This window comes from Bufo bufo, chromosome 7 (genome assembly GCF_905171765.1).
Source record: "Bufo bufo chromosome 7, aBufBuf1.1, whole genome shotgun sequence".
NCBI lineage: Eukaryota > Metazoa > Chordata > Amphibia > Anura > Bufonidae > Bufo > Bufo bufo.
The window spans coordinates 147,325,886-147,352,354 of NC_053395.1; positions in this window are offsets into that span (position 1 = coordinate 147,325,886).

Here is a 26,469-nt window from a genome sequence, read left to right on the forward strand (position 1 = left end):
GTGAAATGTATTCTGAATGCTGCTGCTATTGTTCTAAGAAACATATTAAATGGGTTTTCTCATCCAAACCATTTTATAGCATATCAATTTGGTACACTGTAAGGCCCCTTTCACACGAGCGAGTTTTCCGCACGGGCGCAATGCGTAATGCGAGCTCATTGTGACCGCACTGAATCTGGACCCATTCATTTCAATGGGTCTGTGTACATGAGCGTTGTCTTTCACGCATCACTTTTGCGTTGCGTGAAAATCGCAGCATGTTCTATATTCTGCGTTTTTCACGCAGCCCTGGCCCCATAGAAGTGAATGGGGCTGCGTGAAAAACGCATCGCATCCCGCAAGCAAGTGCAAATGCGATGCTTTTTTCACTGATGTTTGCTAGGAGATGTTGTTTGTAAACCTTCAGTTTTTTATCACGCGCGTGTTTTTTATCATGCGCAAAAAAAAAAAACTGAACCACCGAACGCAGTCGCAGACAAAACTAACTGAACTTGCTTGCGAAATGGTGCAAGTTTTCATGAACGCACCCTGAACGCATCTGGACCTAATCCGTATCGTTTGAGTGCAAGGGGCCTAAGGCCATCTGCACACAATGCGGATTACGTGCGTTTTTTTCAGCACGGATTACCGTGCTAAAAAAGCGCAATGTAATAAAGTACCAGCAAAGTGATTGAGATTTGATTTTTTCTTCCATGTAGATATTGACATGCCATATGGATTTAGAAATCTGCAACATGTCAATTTTTTTTAATGATTTTTGGTGTAGATTTCACCCTATTTAATGGAAGGCTGGGATCTGCATGCGGAAGTGATACATGCGGCTTTTGGTGCAGGTTTTTTGTTACGAAATCTGCACTTGTGTGTAGGTGGTCTTAGGCCTCATTCACATTTCCATGCGTGAAAAAAGCATCCTTATTTAATCCATGAAGATGTCCATGAAGGATCCGTAGATGGTCTGTGTGTCAGTTTTTACCCTACGTGTGTCATCCATAATTCACGGACGTTGCTCAGCTAAAAATTATTTTCAAGAGCATTTCCTATCTGTCTTTCGTAAAAAAAGGGACGCACCGCTGATGCCATCCATGTTGTGTCCGTGATTTTCATGGACCCATAGACTTCAATGGGCGTGTTTGGTCCACATCACAGACCAAAGTAGTGCAGGTCTCCATGATTTTTTTCCTGACCCACGGTCAGTGAAAAAATACTGATGTGTGAACAGACACATTTAAATGAATGGGTACCTGTGCTGTCCGTGGAGAATCTGGACAGCACACGTCCGTGAAAAATGGAAGTGTGGACAAGGCCTTAGGCCTCTTTCAGACGGGCGTTGCGGGAAAATGTGCGGGTGCGTTGCGGGAACATGCACGATTTTTCCGCGCGAGTGCAAAACATTGTAATGCGTTTTGCACTCTCGTGAGAAAAATCGCGCATGTTTGGTACCCAAACCCAAACTTCTTCACAGAAGTTCGGGCTTGAGATCGGTGTTCTGTAGATTGTATTATTTTCCCTTATAACATGGTTATAAAGGAAAATAATATCATTCTGAATACAGAATGCAAAGTAAAACAGCGCTGGAGGGGTTAAAAAAATAATAATAATAATTTAACTCACCTTAATCCACTTGCTCGCGCAGCCGGCATCTCCTTCTGTCTTCATCTTAGCTGTGTGGAGGAACAGGACCTGTGGTGAAGTCACTCCGGTCATCACATGATCCATCACATGATTTTTTTACCATGGTGATGGATCATGTGATGACCGGAGTGACGTCACCACAGGTCCTGTTCCTGCACAGAGCTAAGATGAAGACAGAAGGAGATGCCGGGCTGCGCGAGTAAGTGGATTAAGGTGAGTTAAATTATTATTATTTTTTTTAACCCCTCCAGCGCTATTTTACTATGCATTCTGTATTCAGAATGCTATTATTTTCCCTTATAACCATGTTATAAGGGAAAATAATAATGATCGGGTCCCCATCCCGATAGTCTCCTAGCAACCGTGCATGAAAATCGCTCTGCATCCGCACTTGCTTGCGGATGCTTGCGATTTTCACGCAACCCCATTGACTTCTATGGGGCCTGCGTTGTGTGAAAAACGCACAATATAGAGCATGCTGCAATTTTCACGCAACGCACAAGTGATGCACGAAAATCACCGCTCATGTGAACAGCCCCATAGAAATGAATGGGTCGGAATTCAGTGTGGGTGCAATGCGTTCAACTCACGCTTCGCATCCGCGCGGAATACTCGCCCGTGTGAAAGGGGCCTTAGGCCTCTTTCACACGGGCATCATGTTTTTGGCCCGGATAAGATGCGGGTGTGTCGCGGGAAAATGCACGATTTTTCCACGTGAGTGCAAAACATTTTAATGCGTTTTGCACGCGCGTGAGAAAAATCAGCATGTTTGGTACCCAGATGGTGATGGATCATGTGATGGACCATGTGGTGGGCGCAGGGACGTCACCACAGGTCCTTTTCCTCACAGATGAAGACAGAAGAGACGCCGGCTGCGCGAGCAAGTGGATTAAGGTGAGTTAAATATATATTATTATTTTTTTAACCCCTCCAGCCCTATTGTACTATGCATTCTGTATTCAGAATGCTATTATTTTCCCTTATAACCATGTTATAAGGGAAAATAATAATGATCGGGTCTCCATCCCGATCGTCTCCTAGCAACCGTGCGTGAAAATCGCACCACATCCGCACTTGCTTGCGGATGCTTGCGATTTTCACGCAGCCCCAATCACTTCTATGGGGCCTGCGTTGCGTGAAAAACGCACAAAATAGAGCATGCTGCGATTTTCACACAACGCACAAGTGATGCGTGAAAATCACCGCTCATGTGCACAGCCCCATAGAAATGAATGGGTCCGGATTCATTGCACCCACGCGGAAATCTCGCCCATGTGAAAGGGGCCTTAGTGTTGGTACTAAGAAAGAGAGTGTTTGGTTCGTCTGACTGTGAGGTGGATGCACACACTGGATAGTTCTCCTGGCAGTGAGGTGGCTGCACACACCTAATTGCTCTCCATTACAGTCTATGAGAAATGTGATAACAGCCAAATTCATCCACTTGTTATTAATGGAGAATGACAGTGTACATGTGACCACCTCTCTGGGAATGGGAAAAGGATCAATTGGAGCTGGCCTCTGCAGTCAGACATTATGGCATATAAAAAACAATAGACATAATTTATCATGGCCCCTTATGCCAGTTTTAGGTGTAAAAAGGTTGCACAACCCTGTTTTATGAATTTTCAAACCCTTAACGCATAATTACGTACATGTAGGTCCTTATGCTTAAGGGGTTGTATGGAATGTGCTGCCTTTGCCTTCCACTTGGAGCCCCCACAGCAAAATTGTGGATTCTGATCAATTACCACGACAGCCTGGGTTCTTCTGAAGGTTCACAGGCCTGACATTGTTGGCACAGCTTGGCAGGCAATGTCTCCACAGACCGCAGCAGTATTCTATTGTGATGTATAGTGCAAGATCAGGAGATCGTAGATTTCAGAACCCTAAAGCCCCTTTCACACGGGCGAGTTTTCCGTGCGGGTGCAATGCGTGAGGTGACCCGCACTGAATCCTGACCCATTCATTTCAATGGGGCTGTGTACATGACCGATGTTTTTCATGCATCACTTGTGCGTTGAATGAAAATCGCAGCATGTTCTATATTCTGCGTTTTTCACGCAAGTGCGGATGCAATGCGATTTTCACGGATGGTTGCTAAGGAGATGATGTTAATAAATAGGGATGAGCCCCAGGACCCCATTAAAGTCCATTTATTTTATTTTTTTCCATTATATCATGTGAACGAATGTTACGATTCTTAGACTGTGGGGAGGAAAAAACAAAAATACAAAAGCGAAAATGGGACTGGTCCTTAAGGGACTGGTCCTAAATTTAGTCAACATTTTTAGGCCATCCTCACCACTTGGAAGTTGCGAGGTCTTGGGGGCGGTGGAGACATTTTCTCTGGCAAATTCATTAATATTTATACCTATTTCCAGGAGTAAATGAAGACTGAAATCTCCTCCAGTGAGGGACTGGAACAGATTTAAGTCTACAGGGAGTGCAGAATTATTAGGCAAGTTGTATTTTTGAGGATTAATTTTATTATTGAACAACAACCATGTTCTCAATGAACCCAAAAATCTCATTAATATCAAAGCTGAATATTTTTGGAAGTAGTTTTTAGTTTGTTTTTAGTTTTAGCTATTTTAGGGGGATATCTGTGTGTGCAGGTGACTATTACTGTGCATAATTATTAGGCAACTTAACAAAAAACAAATATATACCCATTTCAATTATTTATTTTTACCAGTGAAACCAATATAACATCTCAACATTCACAAATATACATTTTTGACATTCAAAAACAAAACAAAAACAAATCAGTGACCAATATAGCCACCTTTCTTTGCAAGGACACTCAAAAGCCTGCCATCCATGGATTCTGTCAGTGTTTTGATCTGTTCACCATCAACATTGCGTGCAGCAGCAACCACAGCCTCCCAGACACTGTTCAGAGAGGTGTACTGTTTTCCCTCCTTGTAAATCTCACATTTGATGATGGACATCAGGTTCTCAATGGGGTTCAGATCAGGTGAACAAGGAGGCCATGTCATTAGATTTTCTTCTTTTATACCCTTTCTTGCCAGCCACGCTGTGGAGTACTTGGACGCGTGTGATGGAGCATTGTCCTGCATGAAAATCATGTTTTTCTTGAAGGATGCAGACTTCTTCCTGTACCACTGCTTGAAGAAGGTGTCTTCCAGAAACTGGCAGTAGGACTGGGAGTTGAGCTTGACTCCATCCTCAACCCGAAAAGGCCCCACAAGCTCATCTTTGATGATACCAGCCCAAACCAGTACTCCACCTCCACCTTGCTGGCGTCTGAGTCGGACTGGAGCTCTCTGCCCTTTACCAATCCAGCCACGGGCCCATCCATCTGGCCCATCAAGACTCACTCTCATTTCATCAGTCCATAAAACCTTAGAAAAATCAGTCTTGAGATATTTCTTGGCCCAGTCTTGACGTTTCAGCTTGTGTGTCTTGTTCAGTGGTGGTCGTCTTTCAGCCTTTCTTACCTTGGCCATGTCTCTGAGTATTGCACACCTTGTGCTTTTGGGCACTCCAGTGATGTTGCAGCTCTGAAATATGGCCAAACTGGTGGCAAGTGGCATCTTGGCAGCTGCACGCTTGACTTTTCTCAGTTCATGGGCAGTTATTTTGCGCCTTGGTTTTTCCACACGCTTCTTGCGACCCTGTTGACTATTTTGAATGAAACGCTTGATTGTTCGATGATCACGCTTCAGAAGCTTTGCAATTTTAAGAGTGCTGCATCCCTCTGCAAGATATCTCACTATTTTTGACTTTTCTGAGCCTGTCAAGTCCTTCTTTTGACCCATTTTGCCAAAGGAAAGGAAGTTGCCTAATAATTATGCACACCTAATATAGGGTGTTGATGTCATTAGACCACACCCCTTCTCATTACAGAGATGCACATCACCTAATATGCTTAATTGGTAGTAGGCTTTCGAGCCTATACAGCTTGGAGTAAGACAACATGCATAAAGAGGATGATGTGGTCAAAATACTCATTTGCCTAATAATTCTGCACTCCCTGTAGGTTCAGGGACTGCTGGAGCATGTGCCTAATTTATGATGAGGTATGTTCTTCATCATAAATTAGGCACATCCTTGGGCAGCACAGGGACTCTCCAAAACGGGCGTAAAATGCTGTTTTTTAATAAATGATCCCCATTATGTCCTATGTTTTTGTTCATAGGAAAGCCCATTTAAAAGAAGGTCAATGTGAAATATATAAGAGACTCTACTGTCATGTAGCTCTCACCAGCTTCCTTAAAACAGTTGTGTAAGCAGAGGTTACAAGCTGTCACATTCACACATGCATCTGGCCTTAGGATCAGGAGATAAATATAGGCCTGCTGATCCTCACACCTTGTGAGCCAACATGGTGATTGCCTGGCTGTCACTGCAGCAAATTGAACATATGTCCCTTTCGGAGACTTTAAACCAGCAGGAGACTGTGCAAAAAGTCAGGATGCACAGCTATGTCCCAAATTCTGGACGTGTCTGTCTTTTGTAGGGGAGGGGGACACATAATATTCATAATCTTTATATGGCGCCAATATATTCTGTGGCACTTTGCAAACCATAGGATACATGTACAGACCTAGGGATGAATAGGGATCAGACCAAAGATATAAAAAAAAATTAGGAAGTCTTCCAGTATCCAGGAATCAAAACAGTCTGGCATGATTCCCACTGAAGTGCCAGTACTTGACATAATTGCTGTACCTACTGTAACTGCTCCTCTTCTTGCCTTCCCCTTCTGTGCTAAGCAAGATCTAAAGCTAGCCATATACACTGTACAGTACATTCAATGGCTGTCAGCTGAATGACCTCCCATTTCCCTCTTGGCTTCCTTATACACATACATGTTCAACTCAGCCAAACGTGTCTGTGTATTCTATATGGAGAGCGGAAAGAGCAGTGGACAGACAATTCTGGTGGCGGCTTGTCTACCCAGAGAACAAAGGGATCTGGTGAAAATATTCATTTATCCGCTTGTCTCCGCTTACTTCATCTGTCAGGGGAGAGTCGGAAGCTCCCAACACCCATTAGTGTGTCGGCCAAACCCACTGTTCTTAGCGTGTCTGGCCGACAAAGGTATAATATAGGAAAAAGGGGGAGTGAGCACTCTCAACACCCGGACCACAGGATATTGGGATCAATATGGTATTTATTTGTTAAATACAATCACATACATATAAATAAAATCATTAAGAATGAAGAAAATAAAAAATAACAGTAATTGGTACCAATAAAACTACTGACAGGGGATAAATGTCACAATTCAGCAAACCATTAAGACATTAGAGTTGCTAAAATATACTCCTGGTACTGGTAGTACCACGAACTGTGTCAAAGAGTGTCCAGAGTAGAGGTCACCTGCAGACCTTGTATCACCGCAGACCGCTTCTCAGAAAAGTAGTTGTCACGGGCAATTCAAGACTTGCAACCCTTGGTCAAAAATATTAAGTCTTATCTGAGGGACACTACTCAGATTATTCAGATCCTGGAAGGTCTAGTGATAGAACCAGATTGGATTATAGGGACTTTAGATATCCAATCCCTGTATACAGTTATAGACCACCAACAGGGTTTGGAGGCAGTCAAGCAACAACTGATGAAAAGTGGCATGTTTGAAGACCCGCAGATCCAATTGATACTGGAAGGGATCCAATATATCTTGCGACATAATTATTTTTATTTTGAGGGGGAATACTTTCTTCAGCAATGTGGCACTGCCATGGGGACCAGGTTCGCTCCGAGTTATGCCAATTTATTTCTGGCAGAATGGGAATCTAATATCATCGAGCCCAGACTGGGGGCGGACCTGGTCCTGTGGCGGCGCTACATTGACGACGTAATATTTATTTGGAGGAAGGGAGAGATAGAATTATCTGAATTCCTGGAAGGGATTAATAAGAACGATTTAAATCTAGTTTTTACATCCAATATAAAGGAGGAAACAGAATTTCTTGATATATTGATTAAAAGAGAGGAGGACCGTTATGTATGCAGTACATACCAAAAACCGTCTGCGAAGAACGGTTTCATTCTCTTTAATAGCTGCCATCTTCCCAGGTGGTTACTAAATGTCCCTCTGGGTCAATTCCGGAGGATCAAAAGGAATTGTACGAACTCGGATAGATTTGAGGAAGAGGCAGCCAAGATGAAACTCCAATTTTTGGACAAACAATACCCAGCCAGTGTTTTGGATGAGTCCCTAAATAGAGTGAGGGAACTAGAAAGGAAATCCTTTTTTGAAGATAAAGGGCCTAGTGGATTATTTGAAGACCCCAAGATAGATATTAAGATGATCCTTCCTTTTAATAGCAATTATAGAAAGATTAAAAATATTATTAGTAAACACTGGTACCATATACTAAGTGACAAAGTAATAGGCCCACAATTGCCTAACTTTCCCAAAATAGTATACACTAAGGCCCCAAGTTTGAAACTTAGAGTAGCCCCGTCGATAAAAGAAAAAAGAGCCACAACAAACCTAGGCTCTTTTCTGAATCTGAAAGGGTTCTACAAATGTGGGAGGTGTATGGGTTGTAAGATGAGTTTACAAGAAAGAAAAATAGAGACAATACAATCAGCACACAATTCGTTCACTTGGGAGATTAGTGATTGCCTCACGTGTAACTCATCTGGGGTTATTTACTTGATACAGTGCCCTTGTAAGCGCCAGTATATTGGCAGAACAAAAAGATTGCTAAAAATTAGGATCAGTGAACATATTTCGAATATCAAAAAGGGGTATGTGAAACATTCCCTCTCTAAGCACTATGATGAGGTACATGGCAGGGACCCGTCTAAATTATTTTTTGTAGCGCTTGAAAAAATTAATAAACATTGGAGAGGGGGTGATTTCATTAAGAGGATGTCCAGAGCTGAATCAAAACATATATATGAATTTGGCTGCTTACTACCAGCAGGCCTGAATTCAGATCTGGAGATCTTTGGTTTTCTATAGGGTGGTGTTCCCGTCTCTGATGGAGCATCCCATGTTTTGCCGTTTCCTGGCACTGGGATCCCCCCTCGGAGTAGGGATCACCGCCCGTTACATCTGAACCTCTTTATCCGTCCCGATTCTCCCTATCAATTTATAATTACACATTTGTCAAATTAGACTTTCCAGCCAAGGGATCACTATGGAATTACTTAATCACAATGATGATTTATATATATTTATATTTTTATTAAAAAAAAAAAAAAAAAAATTTTTTTTTTTTTATACATTTTTAATGTAATTGTGATTTTATGTATTAAAATGAGATTTTTTAACTAATTGTATTTTAAAATGTAATATGGCACAATCCTGCAATGTGCTGGATGTATTATGAGAAAAAACGCATCTAAGTTGTAAAACCGCAACTGAACCGCACGATAACCGCAATGATTGAATTTTGCTAAAATGAATCCGGGATCCGGAGTTTTTGGATTTCCTAATGGACTATAAAAGGTGGAGAGGTATGAGTGGCGCTTCAACCACTGATGAAGGGGTGCAGACGCCCCGAAACGCGTCTGGTGTTAAGGAGAGAAGCGTTCACCTAATCTCTTGGATCTCCATTGCATGGCCATGCGATAAGAAGGTATAAAGGAGAAAGATCTTCATAAAGGCCGCTCTACTATACAAACTACGGAGAGTATTAAGGTACCACCACTGCCTGTTGAATCCCGCGATAGTGTGACGTCATCAGTACGGGACGGCTGACGCTAGACGCCGAAGCAGCCGGCGCAGCTCGCCTCTCGTGGAGGACTCTGAGACGCGGTAGCGGGAGCGGACATCAGGAACCAGGTAGGAACCTTTATCTCCGAGTGAAGTAGTTACAAGATATTACCCCGAGCGGCTGCATTTTCATTTATGAACCGGGAAGGAGTTTAAAATCATCCACCAACAATTACGGAGCACTATATGGGACATCGAACCCATTATATTGGCACAGACTGTCTTGAATTGCCCGTGACAACTACTTTTCTGAGAAGCGGTCTGCGGTGATACAAGGTCTGCAGGTGACCTCTACTCTGGACACTCTTTGACACAGTTCGTGGTACTACCAGTACCAGGAGTATATTTTAGCAACTCTAATGTCTTAATGGTTTGCTGAATTGTGACATTTATCCCCTGTCAGTAGTTTTATTGGTACCAATTACTGTTATTTTTTATTTTCTTCATTCTTAATGATTTTATTTATATGTATGTGATTGTATTTAACAAATAAATACCATATTGATCCCAATATCCTGTGGTCCGGGTGTTGAGAGTGCTCACTCCCCCTTTTTCCTGCATCCATTTGTTTTTGGGTTGGGCACCCAAGTTGAGTTAGCAGCACCCGTCATAGCCACCGACTGTGAGCCAACCACCTATTTACATTTTTCACAAAGGTATAATATGCATGGCCAGCTTAAAGGTGTTGTCTCACTTCATCAAATGGCATTTATCATGTAGAGAAAGTTAATACAAGGCACTTACTAATGTATTGTGATTGTCCATATTACCTTCTTTGCTGGCTTGATTCATTTTTCCATCACATTATATGCTGCTCGTTTCCATGGTTGCGACCATCCTGTAATCCAGCAGCTGTGGCCGTGCTTGCACACTATTTTTCTATAGTGTTCAAGCACGACCACCGTTGCTGGATTGTAGGGTGGTCATAATTATGGAAACGAGCAGTGTATAATGAGATGGAAAAATGAATCAAGCCAATAAAAGAGGCAATATGGACAATCACAATACATTAATAAGTGCCTTGTATCAAGTTTCTCTAGAATGATAAATGCCATTTGCTGAATTGAGACAACCTCTTTAAGGTCTTGTTCACATGGTGCAATGTTAAGCCAGCCATAATAATGGCTGTCCATCTACCAAATGCTAGTTGTATGGTCAACAGATATCTCTAATAATTCTCTTAAACACATGCACACCAACTGAGTATGCATGCTTTTTCAATCAGAGAGGTGAAAAAAGTCAATGCCAGGCACCTCTGGTGGCAGCTGTCCTCCCCGAGAACCAGAGAGTGGAATTCAACATGTCTGGTCCTCTTCTCCCCCGATGAAATTGAGAGCCCCCCATACACATTAGATCAGCAGGTTCAGCCGAAATACATCTGATATGTATGGACATTTTTGTTGTCAGTCCCCCAGGAGTTGAAGAGAAGAAGGAAATGAGACCTGAAATTGGAACATGGCCACTATTAAAGACCAGTAGTAGTCTTCTGTGGTTATATTACATCCATCTTCAAAACATCCAGCACACATGGTAGAGATCTGCTTTATTTATTGATACATAAGTTTGTAACATGAACACAGAACTTTACAGGAACCCACAATAATGAGTTCATTTGAATGTAGACATTGCACGTGGAGCACCCATACTGTGAACTAAATATTAATGTTATTGTCTTCATGTGCCCGGAGAACATGAAGTCTGATCAGAACATAAAGATGCATTTTCCATGGTGTTTCTGTACCAAACATGCCAGAAAAAACCTCACAGACCACCACTTGGTCCCATCTTAACCTTGATATACATTCCAAGCTGAGACATACCGATATATACTGTTTGTAGAATCTGTTACTGGTCATAGGGCAATTATTCCTAACTCTAAATCACCATAAAACAACACAGCTTCCAACTGAAAAAAGATATTTAATGTTCATTAGTGAAATATCAGAAAATTTCACATCATGTTAGATGAATATGAAGACATGGAACAGTTCCAAGAGCAACAAAATGCTTAATATTTCCCTGGATAAACTTTTCCCTCCCATAATATTCCCAGCTGGAGATAGTGAGTGCATATAAATTAGGCCTCATCTGCAAAGATAGTCCATAGAGGAAATTTATAGTGAGATAGGAAACAAAAATAAGACAATCCTAGATTAAGGGTTTCACCCATGTCACATATATCTTGGATTTAACACAAAAGCAATATGTTTTCGGCCATGTGATTTCGTTCATACTCCTAGATTAGGACTAGTAACATAGCTAAAATGATATTAAATTGCTAAAGGTTTCTTTTATAGTCACCATATCAAGAATCCAACCTTGAATAGAACATGCCCTTGTGCCATTCTGCCAAAATAGAGAATAGAGCAAAACAGCTGCTCTGCTCACTTTCCCCGGTCTTCTGTGTCCTTGCAGCACTGACCAACCTCTCGCTCTCCTCTTCTTCCTGGTGGGCCTAACTATTGATGTTACTCTGTCCCTCCACACAGGCTGCAGCCTGCTTGTCAGCAAGGCCTCTTCTCTTCTTCTCGTAGGGCATGCGTTCTCTCCCCCCCCCCCCCCCCCCCCCCGGCTCTAAAAGGGCCAACGTGTGCACCTTAATTAACACCAGCCTATTACTGGTCACCTTGGGGGATTTAGGCACCTATGGGAGGGTGCCTGAGCAATAAGTTCCTAGTCCGCTAGTATAGTGCTAAGGTGTGCTGTATTATGTTTGTCCATGTACAGACTTCTGCCCAATTGCTGGATATTGACTCTCAAACCCCTCCTCCCTCCCCTGCTGCCTGACCTGACCTGTGCTTGAGCATTGACTCTGTTGTCCTGCCTGCCCTGTCCTTGGATTTCTCGTACTCTACCTGCACTGACCTCGGCCTGTCCCTGACTATGGTTTTGCCTGATCTTTCAGTGTTTTGCATCAGTGTTTTGACCCCTGTGCCAGGATAAGGCCCTTAGGAGTAGCCCAAAGCCAAATCTGTTGGTTGACACAGTGGTTCCACACCCACTGTATAACAGGTGCTAAGTGCATCATCACTTGAGGTCTACCCCCCGGGGCCCCCACTGATCATGATATGAAGGCCCCTGAGTCCTGTGTGAAAGGAGCAGTAGTGTGCATGTATGACCACCACTCCATTCACTTCTATCAGACTGACAGAAATGGATGAGCGCTGTAATCGGCAAAAAAGAAGAAGAAAAAAGAAACTTATTTTAAATATTACAGCAATAGCTATATTTCCCTTATAGACATTGGATAGAGTTAGCTGAAGTGCAGTGATGATGATGGACAGGACAGAGTGCCTATCTCATAAGCAGCATCACCTCAGGGTGGAGAAATGAATACATTATGGGGGATGATGGTAGCCAGGTCATTCCTGTAGTTTTTGACCCCACCTTTCTCCCATTACTTTTGGAGATTGGGAAAATAAACAAAACATCTCACAGACAATGGGAAACAATATAAAATGTATCTAAAGGCGACTATGACTTGAATATAATGTTGCACATCATATGCGACAATGTTTAGGCATAAACCACGTTAGTTTACAGTATATATTATACACTTTTTATGAATGGTTTCCTTTTCTCATCAGTCTGGCATCTTGTGGAACTTTTGTTGGCTCACCTCTTGCCCTCCCCCAGGTTGATCCCAGGCCCCTCACTAGGTATTGTATTTTCTGCATGCCTTGGAGGGTGCATTTCAAAGGCCTTATCAGAGTGGGCACATTAAAAGGTGTTTATTTTCGCATATTCACAGCCTGATGGGGGACAAGTCCATTTGAAATGCAAATCAGCTTAGTTTCATTCCAAGCCTCCCCCTTCTCCCATGTGGGTGGTATTAGTAAGTAAATACCATTCAAGCAGAAGAAGAGTAGGAAGACAGTGGGTTAACCTAAATGCTACGTTCTGGAGCAGAAGGGTCCAGACTCAGGTTTCCTGATGCAATTTTGGAAGCCAAAACTAGGAGTAGATCATAAAAGGAAAGAAAGTATTAAAGACAGATACGACCTTCCATCTTTTTGTAATTCACTCCTGTTTTTTTCTTCCAAAACTGCAGCAGGAGACCTGAAAGTGAGGAATAAGCACATACTGCATAAGCATATAAACCTAACATATATATTAATAAATATGCTTCTGCTTACAATGTGGTGTCAACATGGAATGTGAAATCCCAATCACACAATTTGCCCCAAAACGTTGTGTTTCTTATGACACTAGATCATTTTATCACGTCAGCACTTCCTATGTAAATTTGTATTGTGATTTTTCCCAATTAAACTGTATAGGAAAAAATAGAGCATAAAATGGCAACAAATGTCACTTTTTCTAGAAGTCGCAGATGAATGGAACAGTTCCAGGCATTTGGAGCTACAACTGCTATGCAGAACTGTACATCTGTGTGGTTTCAGACTGCAAAAAACCCTGAGTAGTCTGATTCTGCATTCATCCAATTCTGAAAACACCAAAACTGTTTGCAACATTGATTTGTTCTTATTTTAAAATAGAAATGGTTGAGAAGGTATACATAGCTCTTACGCTGGCTACACACATTCAATATCTATCGGCCGACAGCATTCTCTCCCAACTCCTTCCCCATACACATACACGTTCAGCTCAGCCGAATGTCCCTGTGTATTCTATGGGGAGAGCACAGAAAATTGCTGCTAGACCGTTCTAGTGGCGGCTTATCTCCCGTGAGAACAAAAGGAACGGGCGAAAATATTCATTTTGCCCAATTCTTGTTTCCACCAGCATCATATGTCAGGGGAGAGTTGAGAGCCCCCCATGCACGCACCCAACAAAAGCATAATGGGGGGAATTTATCATGAGAAAAAAAAAATTGTCAGTTTTGCTTGAGTCTGAGTTGGAGTAATTTATGCCACATTTATCAAATGTCTCATGTTGCTTGATAAATTTGTCTTAACCTTAGACCTAAGGGCTAATGCACACGGCTGTTGCCCGGCCGTGGCCATATTGCGGCCCGCATACAGGGGGTCCGCAATACACGGGCACCGGCCACGTGCACCTTGCATCACGGATGCGGACCCATTCACTTGAATGGGTCTGCAATCCGGGAGATGCGGTGTGAAACTGAAGCACGGATCGGAACCACTACGTAGTTCTATTTTTTTTACGGTGCAGACGGATCACGGACCCATTCAAGTTGAATGGGTCTCGATCCGTCCCGGCTACTGCACGGATGTTGCCCGTGCATTGGGGGCCGATAATTGCAGTACCCAATGCACGGAACAGCTGCACAACGGCCTAACACTTTTGTCTAGAGAAGCTCCTCCAGTTTTTCTACTCCAACCTCCTCATTGAGTGAGAATGTAACTTTTTGCGACTTTTAAAAAAAAAGTCTCAATGATAACTCTGAGTGAGTGGTGTAAAAAAATCTAAAAGCCCTACTTTTGCACTTTTTGAGTGAATCAAATAAGCCAATGTGTATGGCCATCTTAAAGGGCATCTGTCAGCAGATTTGTGAAACTGGATAACCTGTTACATGTGACCCCGTTGCTGCTATGTAATCCATTTTCCCAGCACTGTGGGCACATATGAACATGGGACCAACACAGATGTCTGCAGCTGCCAAGCAAACATGCAACAGGTCAGCCAGTTTCAAATGATCTTTAGGTAGAACCCCTCCTGATCTGATCACTGCTGCGGCAATGCAAGTAGCGTTTATATTACAGCTTGCTCTAGTGTTGCCATGGAAACAGAGTAACTCTTCTGTGTATGGACATCCCCCACTCTTCTGAAAGTGTTCTTATAAGTGGCAACCCCAAAGCAACCACAAAGTTGCAATCATGTTTTTGCAGTGGGTAACAGATTAAGAGAAGTAGGAAAGGCAAAACAGGGTTTATATTACAAAGTGACATTGCCATGGAGCTATAAGGTACAATACCACTTTGATGGCAACTAATCACAACAAGCTTCCTAAATGACTGTTCCCCGAGTAATCCCTCCCTCGCCAACTCCTCAGGCCTGAACTCTATCTTTTAACAGTCCCACACCCCAAGCAGATCGGCTGGCATCACTGCTTTTAGTACAAAAATGGCTTGACTACTACATATCACAATCAACTACTGTATTTTCCTGCGTATAAGGCCTCATGCACAAGGCAGTTGTTTGGGTCCGCATCCGAGCCGCCATTCACTTCAATGGGCCCGCAAAAGATGCGGACAGCACTCCGTGTGCTGTCCGTATCCGTTGCACCGTTCCGAGGCCTGCAAAAAAATTAGCATGTCCTATTCTTGTCCGTTTTGCAAATTGTCTACAATGGGCCGCCCATTCCGTTCCGCAAATTGCGGAAGGCACACAGACGGCTTCCGTTTTTTGTGGATCCGCGGTTTGCGGATCGGTTGTCTGCATGTAGCCTAAGACTACTTTTTAACACATGAAAATCTTCTCAAAAGTCGGGGGTCGTCTTATACGCCGGGTGTCTTCTTATATGCCTGTATACGGCGTACTGAAACGTACTTCCTAGCTGGACTGGAGAAGCTGTCCTTCTCCAGCTTCAGGGACAGGCCCCCTTATAGCTGAGCCACCGTGCGCTGCATCCCAGCCAGCCGCTCCTGATGCAGCCCCCTCTCCCTGCTCTCAGTAGTGTAGTCACTGACCTCTGCGTTGATGGCATGGCCACTTACTTTAGAGACAAGATTGGCAGTATCCGGCAGGAAATAATCTCCCAGTCCCCAAATAATTTCAATCCTCCTCCCTCTCATTCCTCCACATGCTCTCTCTCCTTTTTTGATCCTATAACAGAGGAAGAAGTCTCTAGGCTTCTCTCTTCTTCTCGACGCACAACCTGTAGCAGTGATCCTATTCCATCCCACCTCCTCCAGTCCCTCTCCCCGACTGTCATCAATCACCTTACTACAATTTTTAACCTCTCTCTCTCTTCTGGTATCTTTTCTGTCACGGGGTTCCGAAGGTGCACTCGGTCCCCCATTGCCCGCAGAACTGTTGCTTAGCTTTTGGAATGAGGTTCTGTGTTTGACCTCATTCCCAGGGCGGCTTTACTAGCTGGGTGGCTCCCTGCTCCTAGTCTGCCTTGAGCGCCGAGCTGATCACTCGGTGCTCGACTGGTTGGTCTGTCGGTCATGTGACGCTGGCCACGTCACATGACCCTCACTCCCCACTATAAATACAGGCAGCCTGCTGGCTACAGGTTGCCTGTTAATCTGTAACGGTCGCGTACACACACACACAGGGGGGAGGGAAGTGACCACTGCGCTCCACCCTTACCCCTGGCTCGCGAGTCCTAATGACAGGGGACAACTGGACGGCAATCCCTAACTTGGAGTAAGTGCAGGGATGACAGACAGAGAAACCTTTTATTGTGGAGGTGGATGCGTCCGAGGACGGCGTAGGAGCAGTCCTTTCACAAGGTCCTGCTAGCCTCACTAATCTGAGAACATGTGCCTTCTTCTCCAGGAAATTCTCTCCCACGGAGAGAAACTACGACATAGGGAATAGGGAGCTGCTGGCCATTAAATGGGCATTTGAGGAGTGGAGGCATTTCCTGGAGGGGGCAAGACATTGTGTAACTGTTGTCACTGACCATAAAAACCTTATGTTTCTCGAGTCTGCTAAGAGGTTGAATCCCCGTCAAGCCAGATGGGCTCTGTTTTTTACTCGTTTTGATTTTTCCATCACGTTCAGGCCGGGAAGTAAAAATGTGAAGGCGGACGCATTATCTCGGAGCTTCCAGGCTTTTCAACCTACTGAGGTACCACCTGAATCCATCCTACCAGCAAAAATCTTCTTAGCAGCTCTTACCCAGGATATCTCGGCTCGCATTAGGTCTGAACAACATCTGGCACCGGTATCCACCCCAACAGATAAGTTGTTTGTTCCCATACAATTTCGTCTCCAGCTGTTGGGTGAGTGTCACGATTCTGCCTTTTGTGGACATCCGGGTGTTGAGGGCACTAAGGATCTGGTTTCTAGATCTCATTGGTGGCCCACTCTAACTAGGGATCTCAAGTCCTACGTGTCAGCCTGTGAGGTTTGTGCCAGGTCCAAGACACCTAGGACTCGCCCTGCTGGTAACCTACGACCCCTACCCATTCCCAGTAGACCCTGGTCCCATATCTCGATGGACTTTATAACTGACCTACCTCTGGCGGAGGGTAAGACTGTGGTTTGGGTAGTGGTCGATAGGTTTAGCAAGATGGTTCATTTCATTCCCCTGTCTAAACTTCCGAATGCTAAAACCCTGGCGTCTATTTTTGTGAGAGAGATTGTTCGTTTACATGGCATCCCGGAAAATATTGTTTCTGACACTTTGCAGCTTTCCTGGTATTGACTCGGTCCGTTCACGTCCCGTTGTTTGTCTGTCTGTCATCCCTGCACTTACTCCAAGTTAGGGATTGCCGTCCAGTTGTCCCCTGTCATTAGGACTTGCGAGGTAAGTAGGCAGGGCCATGGGTAAGGGTGGAGCGCAGTGGTCACTTCCCTCCCCCCTGTGTGTGTGTGTACGCGACCGTTACATTTTCCTCCTCTTTCAAACACTCTGTTATAACCCCACTACTAAAGAAACCATCTCTTCACCCGACCTGTGCTCCTAACTACCGACCTGTTTCTAACCTCCCCTTCATCTCTAAACTCCTTGAACGTCTTGTCTACTCTCGCTTAATAAGCTATCTCTCTGCAAACTCTTCTTGACCCCTTACAATCTGCCTTTATCCCTCTTCACTCTACAGAAACTGCCCTTTAACAAAGTGTCTAATGATCTCCTAACAGCAAAAAGAAATGGTGATTACTCTCTACTGATTCTGCTGGATCTCTCTGCAGCGTTTGATACCGTAGACCATAAACTCCTCCTCACCATGCTCCACTCAATTGGCCTTAGTTCCTCTTCCTATCTCTCTGGCCGCTCCTATAGTGTATCATTCGCTGGCTCTTCTTCTTCTCCTCTTCCTCTTGATGTTGGCATTCCTAAGGGCTCAGTTCTAGGTCCTCTATTCTTCCCCCTCTATACAGCCCCCATCGGACAGACTATCAGTAGATTTGACTTTCAATACCATCTCTATGCTGACGACACCCAACTATACACTTAATCCCCTGACATCAACCCTGCTTTACTCCAAATCACCAATAATTGTCTGGCAGCTGTCTCTAACATCATATCCTGTCTGTATCTAAAACTGAACCTCTCAAAAACTGAACTTCTTGTCTTTCCCCCATCTACTAACCCACCAAAACTTGATATTTCAATTTCGGTCTGCAGCACTATCATAACTCCTGTGCAACATGCCCTCTGTCTTGGGGCCACATTTGACTCTGATCTTTCCTTTGTTCCCCATATTCAATCACTTACATGCTCTTGTCATCTGGACCTCAAGAATATCGCCAGAATGCGCCGTTTTCTTACAGTGGAAATGGAAAAAACAGTTGATTCATTCTCGTTCTGGACTACTGCAACTCTTACTAATCAGTCTCCCTCTCACTAAACTCTCCCCCCTTCAGTCTGTCCTAAATGCTGAAGCCAGGTTTATCTATCCATCCAACCACTACACTGATGCTACTAGTCTTTGCCAGTCACTTCACTGGTTGCCCATCCACCACAGAATACAGTTCAAACTTCTCACCCTCACCCACAAAGCTCTCCACAGTGCTGCACCTCCATATATCTCCTCCTTAATCTGCATTTACCACCCTACTCGTGCTCTCCGTTCTGTTAGTGCCCTAAGATTAATAACCTCCATAATTCGTACCTCTCACTCCCATCTTCAAGACTTTTCTCGAACTGCACCTACTCTCTGGAATACTCTGCCCTGGAATATTAAGTCAATTCACAACTTCTCCACCTTCAAACGTGCCTTAAAAACACATCTTTTCAGGCAGGCTTATCAAGCTACCTAAAATGACTTTTCCCCGACTAAACCTCTCCCCCACCAACTCCTCTGGCGTAAACTTGATCCTCTAACAGTGCCAAACCCGAAGCAGATTGGCCGGCACCACTCCTGTCATTTTAATAATGGCTCGTATCCTACTTATCACATTCAACTACCTTATGTGTCACCCCCAATTCCTCATAGATTGTAAGCTCTTGCGAGCAGGGCCCTGACTCCTAGTCTTTCAGTTGTATATTAGCCAGTTACTTTTGTTTTGTACATGAACCCTATGAGTTTGTAAAGCGCTGCGGAATATGGTGGCACTGTATAAATGTTATTATTATTATTATTATTATAATAGGTCATCAATATGAAAAAATGGACAACCCTTTAAGATTGCAAAATTGCATCATCCTTATACATGAAACAAATTACAAAGTCTGATTTACAAAAATATGACTATAGTCTGATTTATTCACTTTTAAGACACGGAAAACCATTCAAATTGGAGCAGATATATAATGTGAATTGTGAAAGATGGAATTTTATTTCAAAGATCTCAAACAAGTACTACAATATAGACATAGAAACACAGAGCAACATTGCAAAAATGTACAATAAGAAGTTTCTTAACCACCTCAGCCCCCAGTGCTTAAACACCCTGAAAGACCAGGCCACTTTTTACACTTCTGACCTACACTACTTTCACCGTTTATTGCTCGGTCATGCAACTTACCACCCAAATGAATTTTACCTCCTTTTCTTCTCACTAATAGAGCTTTCATTTGGTGGTATTTCATTGCTGCTGACATTTTTACTTTTTTTGTTATTAATCGAAATTTAACGATTTTTTTGCAAAAAAATGAAATTTTTCACTTTCAGTTGTAAAATTTTGCAAAAAAAACGAGATCCATATAGAAATTTTGCTCTAAATTTATAGTTCTACATGTCTTTGATAAAAAAAAAAATGTTTGGGTAAAAAAAAAAATGGTTTGGGTAAAAGTTATAGCGTTTACAAACTATGGTACAAAAATGTGAATTTCCGCTTTTTGAAGCAGCTCTGACTTTCTGAGCACCTGTCATGTTTCCTGAGGTTCTACAATGCCCAGACAGTACAAACACCCCACAAATGACCCCATTTCTGAAAGTAGACACCCTAAGGTATTCACTGATGGGCATAGTGAGTTCATAGAACTTTTTATTTTTTGTCACAAGTTAGCGGAAAATGATGATTTTTTTATTTTTATTTTTTTTTCTTACAAAGTCTCATATTCCACTAACTTGTGACAAAAAATAAAAAGTTCTATGAACTCACTATGCCCATCAGCGAATACCTTGGGGTCTCTTCTTTCCAAAATGGGGTCACTTGTAGTTATACTGCCCTGGCATTCTAGGGGCCCAAATGTGTGGTAAGGAGTTTGAAATCAAATTCTGTAAAAAATGACGAGTGAAATCCGAAAGGTGCTCTTTGGAATATGGGCCCCTTTGCCCACCTAGGCTGCAAAAAAGTGTCACACATCTGGTATCTCCGTACTCAGGAGAAGGTGGGGAATGTGTTTTGGGGTGTCATTTTATATATACCCATGCTGGGTGAGAGAAATATCTTGGCAAAAGACAACTTTTCCCATTTTTTTATACAAAGTTGTCATTTGACCAATATATTTATCTCACCCAGCATGGGTATATGTAAAAAGACACCCCAAAACACATTCCTCAACTTCTCCTGAGTACGGGGATACCAGATGTGTGACACTTTTTTGCAGCCTAGGTGGGCAAAGGGGCCCATATTCCAAAGAGCACCTTTCGGATTTCACAGGTCATTTTTTACAGAATTTGATTTCAAACTCCTTACCACACATTTGGGCCCCTAGAATGCCAGGGCAGTATAACTACCCCACAAGTGACCCCATTTTGGAAAGAAGAGACCCCAAGGTATTCGCTGATGGGCATAGTGAGTTCATGGAAGTTTTTATTTTTTGTCACAAGTTTGTGGAATATGAGACTTTGTATGAAAAAAAAAAAAATCATCATTTTCCACTAACTTGTGACAAAAAAAAAAAATTCTAGGAACTCGCCATGCCCATCACGGAATACCTTGGGGTGTCTTCTTTCCAAAATGGGGTCACTTGTGGGGTAGTTATACTGCCCTGGTATTCTAGGGGCCCAAATGTGTGGTAAGGAGTTTGAAATCAAATTCAGTAAAAAATGACCAGTGAAATCCGAAAGGTGCTCTTTGGAATATGGGCCCCTTTGCCCACCTAGGCTGCAAAAAAGTGTCACACATCTGGTATCCCCGTACTCAGGAGAAGTTGAGGAATGTGTTTTGGGGTGTCTTTTTACATATACCCATGCTGGGTGAGATAAATATCTTGGTCAAATGACAACTTTGTATAAAAAAAATGGGAAAAGTTGTCTTTTGCCAAGATATTTCTCTCACCCAGCATGGGTATATATAAAATGACACCCCAAAACACATTCCCCACCTTCTCCTGAGTACGGAGATACCCGATGTGTGACACTTTTTTGCAGCCTAGGTGGGCAAAGGGGCCCATATTCCAAAGAGCACCTTTCGGATTTCACAGGTCATTTTTTACAGAATTTGATTTCAAACTCCTTACCACACATTTGGGCCCCTAGAATGCCAGGGCAGTATAACTACCCCACAAGTGACCCCATTTTGGAAAGAAGAGACCCCAAGGTATTCGCTGATGGGCATAGTGAGTTCATGGAAAAAAAAACATTTTGTCACAAGTTAGTGGAATAGGAGACTTTGTATGAAAAAAAAAAAAAAAAAATCATCATTTTCCACTAACTTGTGACAAAAAATAAAAAATTCTAGGAACTTGCCATGCCCCTCACGGAATACCTTGGGGTGTCTTCTTTCCAAAATGGGGTCACTTGTGGGGTAGTTATACTGCCCTGGCATTTTCCAGGGGCCCTAATGTGTGGTAAGTAGGTAAATGACCTGTGAAATCCGAAAGGTGCTCTTTGGAATGTGGGCCCCTTTGCCCACCTAGGCTGCAAAAAAGTGTCACACATCTGGTATCTCCGTACTCAGGAGAAGGTGGGGAATGTGTTTTGGGGTGTCATTTTACATATACCCATGCTGGGTGAGAGAAATATCTTGGCAAAAGACAACTTTTCCCATTTTTTTTATACAAAGTTGGCATTTGACCAAGATATTTATCTCACCCAGCATGGGTATATGTAAAATGACACCCCAAAACATATTCCCCAACTTCTGCTGAATACGGAGATACCACATATGTGACACTTTTTTGCAGCCTAGGTGGGCAAAGGGGCCCAAATTCCTTTTAGGAGGGCATTTTTAGACATTTGGATACCAGACTTCTTCTCACGCTTTGGGGCCCCTAAAATGCCAGGGCAGTATAAATACCCCACATGTGACCCCATTTTGGAAAGAAGACACCCCAAGGTATTCAATGAGTGGCATGGCGAGTTCATTGAAAAAAAAAAATTTTGGCACAAGTTAGCGGAAATTGATTTTTTGGATTTTGTTCTCACAAAGTCTCCCTTTCCGCTAACTTGGGACAAAAATTTCAATCTTTCATGGACTCAATATGCCCCTCAGCGAATACCTTGGGGTGTCTTCTTTCCAAAATGGTGTTATTTGTGGGGTGTTTGTACTGCCCTGGCATTTGAGGGTCTCCGCAATCAATACATGTATGCCCAGCATTAGGAGTTTCTGCTATTCTCCTTATATTGAGCATACAGGTAATGAGATTTTTTTTTTCCATTCAGCCTCTGGGCTGAAAGAAAAAAATGAACGGCACAGATTTCTTCATTCGCATCGATCAATGTGGATGAAAAAATCTCTGCCAAAAAAAGAAAAAGGAGGGGAAAGGCGTCTGCCAGGACATAGGAGCTCCGCCCAACATCCATACCCACTTCAGCTCGTATGCCCTGGCAAACCCGATTTCTCCATTCACATCAATCGATGTGGATGAATAAATCATTGCCGGGATTTTTTTTTTTTATATATATACAAAGTGTTTGCCAAAGTATATGAACACCGCCACCTCCTCAGCTCATATGCCTCGGCAAACATATCTTTTACTGCAGAGGAGAAATCTCGTCTTGCAGCGCCGCATACACCGACTTGCGTGTAATCTGACAGCAGCGCAATGCTTCTGTCCGAATGCACATCAGTGCTGCAGCTGGTCGATCGGTTGGTCCACCTGGAAGGTAAAAAAAACAAAACAAAAAAGAAAAAACCAGGCCGCAAAGCAATAACTTTATTAACTTTAGAACAGAACATATTAACTTTTTTAAACTTTTTTAACTTTTTTACTTACCGGTAATTTTTTTTTTGTTTAGTTTTTTTTACCTTTATAGAACAAACCTCTCCTTCCCCATGGGACAATGTGCAAAGCGCAAATCGCCCAAAGATGTGGCGAAGTACGTTATGCACTTTATCCCAGGTGAAAGGAGAGGTTTGCAGCAGCTGAGAGTAAAAGGGCCCTAATAGCCCTGTGTGCCTGTCCTGTGAGATGCAATCCCTATGCTAGGTGTACCTGTGTGTGGTACTTCCGGAAACACTCTCCATAGCATAGAGCAGGGTGGTCCGGACAGTCAGGACAGAAATAGCGGGTGTCACGCCTTATTCCACTCCTGCTACAGACACGACATCTTTTTCGGGGTGACGGTTGGGTTGAGGTACCAGGAACGACACTGGGGAAATGTCGCTCGTGTAGACGGCTAACTACACTGGGGGATGGGGCCACGGAACCTCCTGGGTAAAGGAGGTTCTCGATGATCTCTTCCTGGAATTTGAGGAAAGATCGTGTTCTCCCAGCCTTACTGTAGAGAACAAAACTATTGTAGAGCGCCAATTGAATTAAATATACAGACACCTTCTTATACCAGCGTCTGGTTCTGCGGGAAACTAAATACGGAGACAACATCTGGTCATTGAAGTCCACCCCTCCCATGAGCGCATTATAGTCGTGGACACAGAGGGGCTTTTCAATGACACGGGTTGCTCGCTCAATTTGGATTGTCGTGTCTGCGTGAATAGAGGAGAGCATGTAAACGTCACGCTTGTCTCTCCATTTCACCGCGAGCAGTTCTTCGTTACACAAGGCAGCCCTCTCCCCCCTTGCAAGACGGGTGGTTACAAGCCGTTGGGGGAAGCCCACGCGACTAGTTCGCGCGGTGCCACAGGCGCAAATCCGTTCTAGAAACAAATGCCTAAAGAGGGCCACACTTGTGTAAAAAGTTCCTAGTCCGCTAGTATCCTGCTAAGGTGTGCTGTATTATGTTTGTCCATGTACAGACTTCTGCCCAATTGCTGGATATTGACTCTCAAACCCCTCCTCCCTCCCCTGCTGCCTGACCTGACCTGTGCTTGAGCATTGACTCTGTTGTCCTGCCTGCCCTGTCCTTGGATTTCTCGTACTCTACCTGCACTGACCTCGGCCTGTCCCTGACTATGGTTTTGCCTGATCTTTCAGTGTTTTGCATCAGTGTTTTGACCCCTGTGCCAGGATAAGGCCCTTAGGAGTAGCCCAAAGCCAAATCTGTTGGTTGACACAGTGGTTCCACACCCACTGTATAACAGGTGCTAAGTGCATCATCACTTGAGGTCTACCCCCCGGGGCCCCCACTGATCATGATATGAAGGCCCCTGAGTCCTGTGTGAAAGGAGCAGTAGTGTGCATGTATGACCACCACTCCATTCACTTCTATCAGACTGACAGAAATGGATGAGCGCTGTAATCGGCAAAAAAGAAGAAGAAAAAAGAAACTTATTTTAAATATTACAGCAATAGCTATATTTCCCTTATAGACATTGGATAGAGTTAGCTGAAGTGCAGTGATGATGATGGACAGGACAGAGTGCCTATCTCATAAGCAGCATCACCTCAGGGTGGAGAAATGAATACATTATGGGGGATGATGGTAGCCAGGTCATTCCTGTAGTTTTTGACCCCACCTTTCTCCCATTACTTTTGGAGATTGGGAAAATAAACAAAACATCTCACAGACAATGGGAAACAATATAAAATGTATCTAAAGGCGACTATGACTTGAATATAATGTTGCACATCATATGCGACAATGTTTAGGCATAAACCACGTTAGTTTACAGTATATATTATACACTTTTTATGTATAAATACCCCACATGTGACCCCATTTTGGAAAGAAGACACCCCAAGGTATTCAATGAGGGGCATGGCGAGTTCATTGAAAAAAAAAAATTTTGGCACAAGTTAGCGGAAATTGATTTTTTGGATTTTGTTCTCACAAAGTCTCCCTTTCCGCTAACTTGGGACAAAAATTTCAATCTTTCATGGACTCAATATGCCCCTCAGCGAATACCTTGGGGTGTCTTCTTTCCAAAATGGTGTTATTTGTGGGGTGTTTGTACTGCCCTGGCATTTGAGGGTCTCCGCAATCAATACATGTATGCCCAGCATTAGGAGTTTCTGCTATTCTCCTTATATTGAGCATACAGGTAATGAGATTTTTTTTTTCCGTTCAGCCTCTGGGCTGAAAGAAAAAAATGAACGGCACAGATTTCTTCATTCGCATCGATCAATGTGGATGAAAAAATCTCTGCCAAAAAAAGAAAAAGGAGGGGAAAGGCGTCTGCCAGGACATAGGAGCTCCGCCCAACATCCATACCCACTTCAGCTCGTATGCCCTGGCAAACCCGATTTCTCCATTCACATCAATCGATGTGGATGAATAAATCATTGCCGGGATTTTTTTTTTTTATATATATATACAAAGTGTTTGCCAAAGTATATGAACACCGCCACCTCCTCAGCTCATATGCCTCGGCAAACATATCTTTTACTGCAGAGGAGAAATCTCGTCTTGCAGCGCCGCATACACCGACTTGCGTGTAATCTGACAGCAGCGCAATGCTTCTGTCCGAATGCACATCAGTGCTGCAGCTGGTCGATCGGTTGGTCCACCTGGAAGGTAAAAAAAAAAAAAAAAAAACAGGCCGCAAAGCAATAACTTTATTAACTTTAGAACAGAACATATTAACTTTTTTAAACTTTTTTAACTTTTTTACTTACCGGTAATTTTTTTTTTGTTTAGTTTTTTTTACCTTTATAGAACAAACCTCTCCTTCCCCATGGGACAATGTGCAAAGCGCAAATCGCCCAAAGATGTGGCGAAGTACGTTATGCACTTTATCCCAGGTGAAAGGAGAGGTTTGCAGCAGCTGAGAGTAAAAGGGCCCTAATAGCCCTGTGTGCCTGTCCTGTGAGATGCAATCCCTATGCTAGGTGTACCTGTGTGTGGTACTTCCGGAAACAC